Here is a 12781-nt window from a genome sequence, read left to right as displayed (position 1 = left end):
AACATCAGCTACATCATCATGAAGTTTGACAATATTCTTTGGCAAAACAGAATTTAAAAAATTAATAAAGAAATACATGAATACATTAACTTGAAAAAATACATATGATGAAACAAAAATAACCTGGTCATTACTGTCTTCATCAACAAAATATTTCTTAATAATATCATCACATGCAACATCCTAAAAAGTTTAACAAATATACAAATTAAAATACATGTATAACATAACTAACCAATTACAAACACCATAATAAAAAAAAAAGACAATCTGTAAAAAAAAAAGTTCAAGATATAATAAAGAAGAATAATTGCCAAACAAACATTCCAAAATACATAAGTTTACAAAAATATCACAGAGTTTATAGATGCTCAGGAAAAGTCTTGTACAAAACTAACTTAGAAATTTAAAGTTTACAAATTAATAACAAAAGGTTTACAAAATAAGCATTCTAAACTTTCTCTTCCACTTCTCATACTCCAATGGAAACAAAATCAGATTCCTATAAAAAAGGGAAAACAAAAATTAATAAAAGGAAACATTAATTATATATATTAACAAAAATATAAACATTTATAAAATATAAAATAAAAATAACAAAACAACCAAACAATAAAATTAATATTTAGATAAGTATAAATACACTTGTTTCTTCAATATCATTCCTAGTAGTCTTCTCATTCTTATTCACTGTATCATTCTTGTCATCTTCAATTACCATATCTCCAGCAGCATCTTCTTGCATTGCTTGAATGCATTCATAAAAACCTTGGGTAAAACTTTCATTCTAAAAAAACTTATAATTTTCCTTTAAAACACCACCACCACCAGAAGTATCACCAACATCATCCTTCCTCCCAAAAAAACCCTTCACACAAGCCGCAATGCCACTTATTCCACCAGAACAGTCAGCTCCCACAAAACCACCATCAACATGATCAATATCATCATTAATACCACATGATTTTGGCCTCAACTCACCTAAGATTTCCATGACTGCCTTGTGTCTTAAATCTTGATCATTTTACAAATTAACCAACATCTCCATCAATGCCCCATGTCTAGATTCACTAGCAGACTTTAACATTGCAATTTCCTTAGACATATTGTTACACTTCTTTTGACAGTCATCCACAATAATTTTCAGATCAGAAAAGCCAAATGTCACACAAGGAACATAAGATGATGAAGGAGCCTCACTTGTTGGTTTCTTTGGAGGAGCAACAAAATCATCATCCTCAAATTTAGCAACATTCAAATCCTTGTTGCACTGGAAAAAAACCTTCAAGCTTGAAGGCATTGTTCTCTTCATCAGTGGACAAAAATTTAACAATTTTGGTCTCCAGATAACAAATCAGTGAAATTAGTATATAAAATAAAAAAATCAAATAAATTCATAAATAAAGAAAAACAAAAAAAAATTAAAAATTACCTTATCTAATGAAAACACATTCCTCTCAAGCTCCTTATGAGATGGGATTGCAACAGATGACCAATTTATAATCCTAGGTAGACCACAACTAACCTTCTCACAATAAGTTCCCTCTAAACTAGGAATTGATTCGTAAATGAAAACTTGGAAAACAAATGGCAATCCATTCAGCTTATAGGTTGGGTAAGAACCTTGTCTAGTAATAACAACTTCATTTTTCCTTAAAGCATCTCTCAATGATGAGAGTCACATTAAAAATATCCTTACTCTATGGAAAATGATTAAAACCACCACTATCTCAAAGATACAAGTCAGTTTTTTCAATGTTCTTCTCTTTTTTCAAAGCGTACAAAAAGTTAGTGATGAGGTAAAGTACAACCATCCTAACAGCCTCATCATCATTATCAAAATTGGCAACCTTAAACCTTTCTTCAACAATAATTCTTGAAATTCCCCTTGTATGGTCACCAAAAAATTTAGAATACAATCCAATAGGATTACTATTCTTAATTCCACCTCTATTCATGTCACCAAACACATTTAACCCAGTCAATAACCCAAATTCACCCAATGAAAACCTAATCAGCTTTCCATAAACTTTAAACCACATTTCATTTAAGTTTGCCTGGTTAACTTCCCTCAACAATACATGGTGAACCAGTTTAGCTTGATTAACATAGAATTTAATGTTTAGAAAATGACCAAAACAAGTCTTACTCAACAAATCATTTTGAGACTCAGTCAATTTTTCAGAGATCACATTGATCTTCTCAAAACCACAGTGAAAATTGACTCTTGCTCTATAATGATCTTCATGTTTGATAAAACATTCCATAAGCTGCATAGAATAATAGACAGCCAACATTAACAAACTTGTAACATAATTTTACAGAATTATAAAATATATCACCAAACTTGAACATATAATCTACATCTACATAAAATCAGATTAGGACATTAACAATGTAACATATCTTTACAAAAACATAACACAGGTTAACAACATCAAAACAAATATTGTATGAATAGAACAAAACTATTATCTTACAACTTAAATAAACAAAAATTGTAACAGTTATTAAATGAGCAATAAAACATGTAAAATATCTAAAACATATTGAACCTATATTGTACATAATTCATATCAGAGCATTAACAAAATTGAAAACATATTTCAAGAATATAGAACCTATTATCTATAAAAACATAAACTACCGAATTAGGTCCAGTAACATATATTTACATAAAACAAAAACATGTTTACAACATCGGTAATAACATTAACAACCCTATAACATATCGTTACATAAACTTAACAAATATTAACAAAATTGAAAACATATCTCAGATCAGAGTATTAACAAAATTGAAAACATATTTCAAGATTATAGAACCTATTATCTATAAAACCATATACTACCAAATTAGGACTTGTAACATATATTTACATAAAAAAAATATGTTTACAACATCAGTAATAACATGAACAACCCTGTAACATAAACTTAACAAATGCTAACAAAATTGAAAACATAACTCAGATCAGAGCATTAACAAAATTGAAAACATACTTCAAGAAGATAGAACTTATTATCTACACCCTGTAGCATATCGTTACATAAACTTAACAAATATTAACAACATCAAAACAAAATGAGTCATTATCTTCCAACTAGAGCAATTAAATTAAAAATAAAATTGAAACAGTTTTAAACAAAGCAACAAAACATGTAAATAACTATGATACACATTGTTGCTATATTATATAAAACAATAACAAGCAAATTTGGGAAAATAATTAAAAAAATTATAACATATATTTACATAACCATAAAAAACAGATTCAAAACAAATAACATCAAAAAAAAAAATTAAATGAAACAACAAAAAATACCTTTGGTTTATCCAGTGAACTAACATTCTTCTTCAAATTTTCTGTGTTAGCCTTTTACTTTACTCGACTAGAGCCTCCAATCATTAGTTTCTTTGCTTTCTTTGTACTAACTTTGATCTTTGACAATGGAACATATTTTCTCTTCAAATGTTTCTCGATTAACTCAGCACTCACATGCATGTCGGCCTCCTTCAACTCATCTGAACCACCAACATCACCATCGTTCGCATTAGGAAGGGAAGAATTCGAGGAATACTTCAAAACAGCTTTGCCTTTAGACAATGGAGAAGGATTACTCTTCAATGCTTCCCCCTTCGACTTGGCAGACTCTTGATTCTCAGCTTCCTTCGAGGCACCTGAGCCAGAAAACGCACTACCCTTTTGAGCAGAAGATGCAAACCCCGCACGAGTGACAACCATTGTTTCAATAATCAATGGCAAACAATTTTGAAAAAAAGAAGAAGAAACCCACTTAGGTTTTCTGATGAAGAGAATGAAAAATGAAAAAAAGGGAGGATGAAGAGATGAGAGAGAAAGAAAATCAAATATAACAACAACAAAAAAAAGACAAAAAGGAAGGAGAAAAGCTTCAGGGATTAGTTTAATATAAAATTTGTTTAAAAAATGCTTTAAAATAATAACGGATGAATACCGTAAATTTGGGATAAAAAACTGTATAAAAGTAGGAAACCGTATATTTCAATTTTTTTTGCTTTATACAGTGTATTACGTAATTTTCTCATTTTATATTTGGCATATCTATGGATATATACGGGTACATCTATGGAGAGCCGTGGTGGGAGAGGTAGAATTATAAAATTAAGTTCTTCTAAGAAAAAGATCAAATAAACTACATTAAAATATCATAATTTTTCCTTAAAAAGAATAAATAGCATTTTTGTTCTCCTAATTATTACCACTACTACATTTATATCTTATGTTTAAATTTTTTTACCGATTGTACGCATTTACATATGTAATTCAAAATAAAAAAATTATTTTCTTATTAAAAGATAAAAAAATACTAAAAATTTAAAATTAAACAACTTTTTAAATATTAAAAAATTGAAAATATAATTAGTAAAAGCTTTTGATTTTCTTTTCAATATGATACAATATAATTATTGAAAAATTCTACAATAGGGGCATGCCTTTTGTCCCCATCGGTAGGGGTATTTTTGTTTGAGAGTTTTACATAAAGTGACAAAAAAACCAATAATTTTTTTTTTTACTAACACATGGGTTTTTAAACTTTTTTACTGTTCATTGTTTGTTTATTACACTTTTACGGACTCATTTTGCATCCTTGGGTTCCGCGTCTTCGTCCCTAGTTCCGGTTCCACCCCCAAATCACTGCCCGTCTTCATCTTCTTCAATGGTAGAGGCTTCACTTTTCCTAAATCCCGATGCCTTTGTATACGACGTTGTCAAGGTACTGTGATGGGAGATGACTCTCGGGGGTCAACTGGTAGTTGACGGAAACCACGATCGACGGAATCTTGCTGGATACCTGCAAGTAGTTCTAGTGGGCAGCAGTGTCCGCCGCAATCAAGAGTATCTAGTCTCCATGATGGAAGTAGATCACAATTGGTAGCTGGGTGACATCGTTGTCGTTAGACAGAAGCCTCGTTGGGCAGTAGAGTAAGACCCACGTTCGAGTGTCGTTGTTGATGGTCACGTCTTAGGACACCACTGCCTCCCCCGGCAAGGGATTCTAATGTGATTCGACGGTGGGGCTGTCGAGCTGGGTTAGGGTCCCATCTGGGTTTTGAGTTACGTGGAGATGGTTGTATGAATTGAATTTGGACATATTAAGTTTAATTTTGTAGTTGTTTTAAATTAATATTACACTTTAATTAAGAATTAAGAAAAGAAGAAAAAGATTGCAATTAAGGATAATATTCCTGCTGGTGGAGGGGTTGTGGCTTCGCAGCTGGGATTTAGGAGGTTGGTGCAAGTTCTGGGTTTTTTTCAATGTTGATGTTGTGAGGTTGTTGTCATGTTGCATTTAAGTTTCTTTTTTGATATTGTATTGCCGTGTGTTGCTTTTTTTTTTTTTAAATGTAATGGATTACATTGTGTTTATTGTGGGGTTGTTGTTTTTGTGTTGTTTAGATTTTATGTATAGTTGTTTTTATGTTGGTTTTTAGTTGTTTAAGTTTATTTATGGTTGTTATGTTGTTATGTTGTTGTGTTAATGTCTATTTGTTGTTTAGTTGTTTGCAGATATATATATTTTAAAAATATGCTAGCATGCAGTGGTTTAATGTTTAGTTGTTATCTTATTGTCGTTTTTTAGTTGTTTCATTAACATTGTATTTTTGTAAATATAAAACTTTAAAAAACGTATTTTCCGAAAACTTAAGGTAGTATTTTTGAAAAAAAATCAGACGTAATAAAGTTAAAAAACACCAAAAAAGTATATTTTTGAAAGAAAAAAACCCCTTTTTGTTTTTAGTGCATGAAAAAATTATATCCCAATTTTTTTATATGACGGTGTACACTGTAGTTATAGCAGACATCCCACTAATTTTCAAGAAATTCTGAATAATTTACAATGCCGAAAAAAACTTCAAAATAATTTGTTTCATGCGAGTATAAAACAGGCTTAAAAATAACATGTTTTCAGCATTTGGATAGATTACAATTCAAAATTTTTTTATATGACAGTGACAATGTAGTTATTTAGAAGCCTCCTCAAATTTTTGGGAAATTCTAAATAATTGACAGTGCTGAAAATAAGAAATATGTTGTTTTGAAACTTGTTTTATACGTGTGTGAAATAAATTATTTTGAAGCTTGTTTTCAGTAGAGTAAATTATTCAAATTTTTTAAAAATTGGTGAATGGTCCTAAATGACTATAATGTATACATTCATATAAAAAAATTGGATTATAATTTTTTCATGTGTCAAAACAAAGACACCCATGCCAGTGGGGAAAAAAGGCATGCCCCTAGTGTAGTGGTCCCCTATAATTCTTATATATGAGATTATTCTGGCAAATCTTGGTTACTTGAGTAAATGTTATTGTTTGATGCTTTCACATACAACATTTACACTAGAGTTTTTTGGAAGATGATTTGGTCAAATCCAGACATCGAGATTGAAGATGATTAGCTTTTTATATGTCGTTGTTCTAAGTTATAGGAAACTCCAGAACATTAAGATGTAATGAAAAATATAAATCTCCCTTTGAAATACCATAATATTATCAAGAACACTAAAATAAAAGAGAAAAATAAGGCATCAGGTTCGGCAAGCCACCACCTAGAAGATCATGGACTAGCATTCCCCCAACCACCATATATTCGTCGCCGCGCGCAAGAAGAGCTCATTGTCATTGGATTTTTTTGGGTCAGGCAAGATCTGTCTCTTGTCGTCATGCGCAAGAAAATCTCATCGTCACTGGGATTCTTTGGTCCGACCAGTGGCAAAACTGGAAACAAAAATTAGAGAGGGCCAAATAATTTTTTTGAACAAATTACTTAATCATAAAGTTAATTTCATATATATATATATTAGATACAAAACAACGTGCAATATACACGTTTGCTTAGTTTTATTTATAGAATTTATTAATTATGTTTATTATATTAATGTCATATAAATTTTAAATAAATATCTTATTTTAATTAAATAACTTTTTTTTGTTAAAGTTTATGTTTGTTCTAGTTTTTTAATTTGGGAGTGGCAACAAGAGATTATATATTATTTGTTTAATGTAATATTAAATATTATATGTGGATTTTAAATTTAAGTTTATTGCTAGTTTTTTAAAAAAAGAGTAATTTGTTGCTAATTGACAGTAGATTATATTATAATATGATACTATTCAAATAAGTGTGTCTAAGTTTAATTAAATTTTATTTAAGTTATAAAACATATGATTTAATTATTTTTAAATAATTATTATTGTAAAATATCTCAAAAATATCATATTTTAATTTATGTAATTATTTATTGTTTTTAAATAATTATCATTGTAAAATATCTCAAAAATATCCTATTTCAATTTTTTTAATTAATTATTTTATTTTATTTAAGTTTAAGTGTTTACAAACTACCGTTAAATATAAGAATATTCTGTTAAAATTAACATTAAAAAAATAAAAAACCGTTAAAACCAATAATTTCCATTATCTACACACTTATTATATAGAAGAGATATATATATATATATATACTAGATACAAGCAACGTGCATGTTGACCCACGATTTAGCCAACTGACACGGAGTCAAAATATGAATGATATAGACGAATGTATAGAGAATAACGTAATGACAAAAGTAAAGAAAACACAGTGATTTATAGTGGTTCGGCCCCAGGATCTGGAAATGACCTACGTCCACTTAGAATGATATCGATATGGAATCAAAAGTGTGATCAGAGAACTTGGGTTCAATGAGTTTCAACACTTCTGACAAACAATACAAGTTTACTAGGAGAAATTCTATAATCCCTATGATTCAGAAGCTCAAAAAAAAAAAGGTCCCTTCCCTTGAGCTATCTCTTGCTATTTATAGGCTCATGGAGGGTTACAAAATATTGTTACAGATATTATCCCCTGAATAATGGGATATCCAGAAGATTGCATGAGATAAATTCGGGATTCACAAAGATCTTCCCATAATTGTTGCCTTGCCTGCGGAACTACCGACCAGACTGGTCGTGGGTAAGACAGGCTTGCCCTGCTTCTGCTGTGCATCCTGGTCGATACTCTAGCAGACGCCTTCCAGGTATCAGCCATGTGTCAAGAGATTATCTGCCACGTCACAAATGCTAATTTATTGGATAACATTTGCCCCCCAAAGTTTATTTACTACGAACAGTAAATAAACTTTAAACGACCGACTCTTCGGTAACCCCTCCTGACGTGTCAGAACCCTTCGTGTGTTCTTGAAAGAAGCAACCCACTTCTGTCCAATCATGGCTTTTTGGTTCCCCAGAAACGATCTCGACGACCATCACGTTCCCCCATACTTCGAAAAAGGAAAAATAATGATTACACCTTTTTAGTATCAGAGACAAACTTATATAAGACCATCAGAGCCACCTCTTTTCTTTTCACACACGCCATTATTCTGCCAAAAACCCTAAAAACCAGAGCTTTAAACTTCTCCGGCGAACGTTCTCTTGCACCTTTCACGACTCAGACGGTGGGCTCCTTAATCTCCGAAGACCTCTCTTCCACCTTCACGACCACTATTCTTGGTAAGTTCCTGAAACCCCATTCTTTTAATTTCTCGTGGTGCATGCTTTTTATGGCGTACTGTTTAAGTCTCTCGGCCTCTGGTTTTAGGTGCTTGTAGATAGAATGTTTTGTAGGCAGAGTAGGTTTACCAGTTAGTTTGAAACCCAGGATCATGCTTTTTAGGACGTAAAACTGAAGTAACATTTCAATTTTTAAGCTAGTTGAAAAAAAAAAAAATTTCCCGCCCTAAGGGGAGTTGAAAAAGCTTTTCAGGAAAACTTTTCACTTTCACCCTTTAATCCGTTTTTCGAACTGTTCGCATAGAAAGATTTAGTTTCTTTTTAGAATGCTGTTGTATAAAGGCTTAACTTTTATACTCGACCAGCGTTATTCTAAAAAACCTTCTAAAGTTCTATAACCTCACCTCCCCATTCTTCTGTTTGTAGATTTTAATGCCAGATTTGTGGGGAGGTGAGAGACCCATCGACGACGACCTCCTCGCCCAGCTGCTCGAGGGAGAAGAACAACCAGTTGATCGTATCCATCAGATACCTTTCTTGCGATCCTCTTCCAGACCACATCCTTCCCCTCCAATGGCCCGCTCCAAGTCTTCTGGCAAGAAGAGGCCCGAGTCTGAAAGTAACACTACTCCCCCTGCCCAGCCTGATTCGCAGGCTAGGGCTCCCTCGACCAGTGGTCGAGAAAATCTTGTTCCTGACCCTAATATCCAAACTAGGGCTTGCCCTCGTCATCGGAATCCGCCTGATGTCGAGTGGTATACTCTCCCAGCCAGTTCAGTAACCATCCGAATGGTTACTAACTGCTTCAGGAAATTCCCCCTCACGGGGGTAACCATTACACGTCCCACCGTGGACCAGAGGGCTAACCGTCCAGGAGGGGCGAACAGCGCCTGGTCCCGATATCACATTGAGGCGGGAGCTTATCTCCCTCTTCATCCTTTCTTTGTGGGGGTGGCCAATTATTTCGGCGTCGCTCCTTTTCAAATAACTCCCAACGGATATAGGATGCTGGCCGCACTCTATGTTCTGTACAAACTTAACAAATGGCCAGAACCTTCACCCCACGAGGTCAACTATCTTTTTGACCTCAAGTCCAACCCTCAGCACAACGGGACGGGCTTTTTCCACTTCTGCCACCAGGAAACCGGCCGGACGTTCTTGAGTGGTACAACCCATATATCAAACGTGGGGCATTACAACAAGGAGTACTTCTTTACTCCGGACATAACCAGTGACAACTTGGCCTTTGCGAGAGGAGGTATAAACTTGTCTTTGTCTTGGTCGACACTTTAACATAGAGTATTTCCTTTCATTTTCTCTCAAACTTGATCTGTTTTTCAGGCCCTTGGTTACGTCCGACCCCAACACCAAGCATGGTGTCGAGGTCTAACACTCTGGCCAGGATGTCTGATGCAGCAAAATGTGTCAAGACCCTGACACTCGAAAAGAACTTGAGGTCGTCTGGCCTCCTGGCTCCTCGCCATGAAAATAGAGGGCCCGTGGTGGGCGATGCCACCGCCGAGGGGGTTCCCGAGCAGCAACCTCCTGTGCCTCCTCCTAGGAGGAGGCCAACAGGAGTTACGATCAGGGAACCCATGGGTAGCCCTTCTGCCGAAAGGCCTTCTGCTCCCCAAGGCAAGGGGAAAGAAAAGGCCACAGAGCCTGTTGTTGACTTGGGAGAGTCTTCTGATGACAATGGTAACGTTATTTCGCTTTTAAATGGTTTGCCAATTCCCTGTCATATGTTTGATGGGGATGGTAACTTTACATATGCTCCAAATCTAGGGCCAGACTTCTTCATGCCAGAAAATGAGTATATGATTAATAGAGTCAATAGTGTAGCGACCAGTAGTTGTAGCTCGGGTATTTACTTTGTTATCTTCTTTCTGTTGTATTACTTACTTTTACCTTTCTCTTTCCTTACTAACCTCTTGTGTTTACTTTCATGCAGATATGTCGACTCCCAACATCTTCGACATGTATCAGGCCGAGGAAGAAGAAGAAACCCCCCAACTCACACGGAAGCCAAAAAAGAGAACTGGTGAATCCAGTCGGGGCCCTCCAGCCAAGAAAAGTCGACCAGAAGACCCTCCTCAGGGCACACCAACTGGGCAAAGTCCTGCGCCAACTGGGCGAACTCCTACTCCTCCTCTAGCTCCTTCTGAACAGCAAACTACTCCTGTTCGGCCGAATCCTCCAGCTGCGCCTGCCAGGGAGCATCTTTCTTGTGAAGAGGCTCATGGGGCCAGACTTATGAGTCGTGCCATCCGATCCGCCCGGGACCGCCTCGATCGCATTGGTAAAGGCGAGCGTGTTAGGGCTGCAATGGTTCAAGCTGAAGAGCTGCCAGTCGACCAGATCATGATCAGGGCTTTGAATGAAATCTCCAACGTAAGTGCTTCTTTATTCTTTGAGTCTTTAGTTTTTTAGTCCTCGTGATAAGTTCTGACTCCTTTTTCTTTGTGCACAGGCCTTACTTTTTGCCATTACTGCCCGTACCCGAGCCCAGGCTTACCTCGAGCAGGTCAAGGCAAAAGCCATCGAGAGGTTCCAGGTGAAAGCAGCCGAGGAGCTTTCGGCTGCTGAGGCTAAGCATGCTAAGGAGTTGGAGGCGGTGATCCGAGAGAGGGATGCAGCGGTGACTAAGCTGTCCGAGGCTGAAGCTGCGAAGGAAGCAGCGGTCAAGTTGAGGCAAGAGTACCGGGAGTTCAACAAAACCCATCTCCGCGAAATCAAGCATCTGGGGGAGGTACTCAAGACCAAGGATAAGGCTATTCTCTCCCTCGAGGGAAAAGTGAAGCAGTTGGAGCTTGACAACTCCAAGAATCTGGAAAAGTATAAAAGGACAACACTCCGATGTTTCTACAATTTCTGGAAACACAATCAGGGTGCTGACTTTAGCTACCTTTCAGAGGAAGTCAGAACTGCGGAGCTGGCCCGATGTGCTGCCCAACTGGCCGAGGAGGAAGCAAGAGCCGCGACCCCTGCCACTCCAAGCGTTGCTGGTTTGGAAGAAGAAGATGCTGTTGAGGACGTGACTAACCAGGATGCTGCTCAGGACCCTCCAGCCCCGAATGTCTCTTGAATTCTTATTTGTTTTTTCTTCTTTTTTGGATATACGACCCAAGGGTCGTGGTGTAAAGACAGTAGTTTCTTTTTTAAACTTTGCTACACGGGCATCAAATCTTTTTACTTTGAACAGTTATATCCAAACTTAAATCTTGATGTTATAATATTTATAACATTTGTTCGTATGACCGAACTTAGCATAGTACTTTGCCATGATTTATCAAACACAAATTTTGCAAAATACTCTAAGTACTGTAGCATGCTTTCACTTATTTTGTTCATGTGTTTACATACCTTGAGAAGTATGCTTTGCTATCGATGTGCCTTATATGCCCCCCAAGTGATCGAGGAGCTTTAGGTCCTTGGTCACTTGCCTTGACCATAACCTGTTCGAACGTTCCTGTTCGTAGTAAAACTGATACTTGTAATACAGCAAAACAACACACGTAATGAACAAATACTTGTAAATATAAATTCACAAAGGTTGGCAAGAATGACTGGCTGAGCACAGTCCCTTATAATCTCGTATTAAAAATGTACTAAACATGTCTTTACGAGTGATTCTGAAATAGAATCTTACATATACGAGCAGTTAGCCATACATCGTGGCTAACCCTCTTTGCAAAACTTGTAAAAATTAAAAAGAGAAATTTAAACAAGCCAGTCCTTTAAGAAGGGCTGTTCATTGATAGTACTTGTGCAGGTGTTCTCCATTCCAATAGCGCGGAACGAGATCTCCGTTTAAGCGTGCAATTTTGTAGGTGCCTGGGTGAAGGACTTCTTCAATCTGGTAAGGCCCTTCCCAGTTAGGTCCGAGCACTCCAGCAGTGGGGTCGCGGGTATTTAAGAAAATTCGTCGTAGCACCAAATCTCTGACGTTGAATTTTCTTTCTTTAACTTTGGAGTTAAAGTACCGGACGACTTTTTGCTGGTAAGCAGCAACTCGGAGTTGAGATTTTTCTCGTATCTCATTGATCGAGTCTAGGGACTCCATCATCAACTGGCTGTTCACGTCCTGGTCGTAAGTCAAACGCCGATGTGAGGGGGGATCTAACTCGACAGGTAACATTGCCTCATATTCGTAGGCTAGAGAAAATGGGGTATGGCCTGTTGCTGTTCGATGAGATGTTCTATACGACCAGAGGACTTCAGGCAGCTGTTCTGGCCACACT

This window comes from Humulus lupulus, chromosome 1 (assembly GCF_963169125.1).
Source record: "Humulus lupulus chromosome 1, drHumLupu1.1, whole genome shotgun sequence".
Lineage (NCBI taxonomy): Eukaryota > Viridiplantae > Streptophyta > Magnoliopsida > Rosales > Cannabaceae > Humulus > Humulus lupulus.
Note: the sequence above shows the minus strand (reverse complement) of the source record.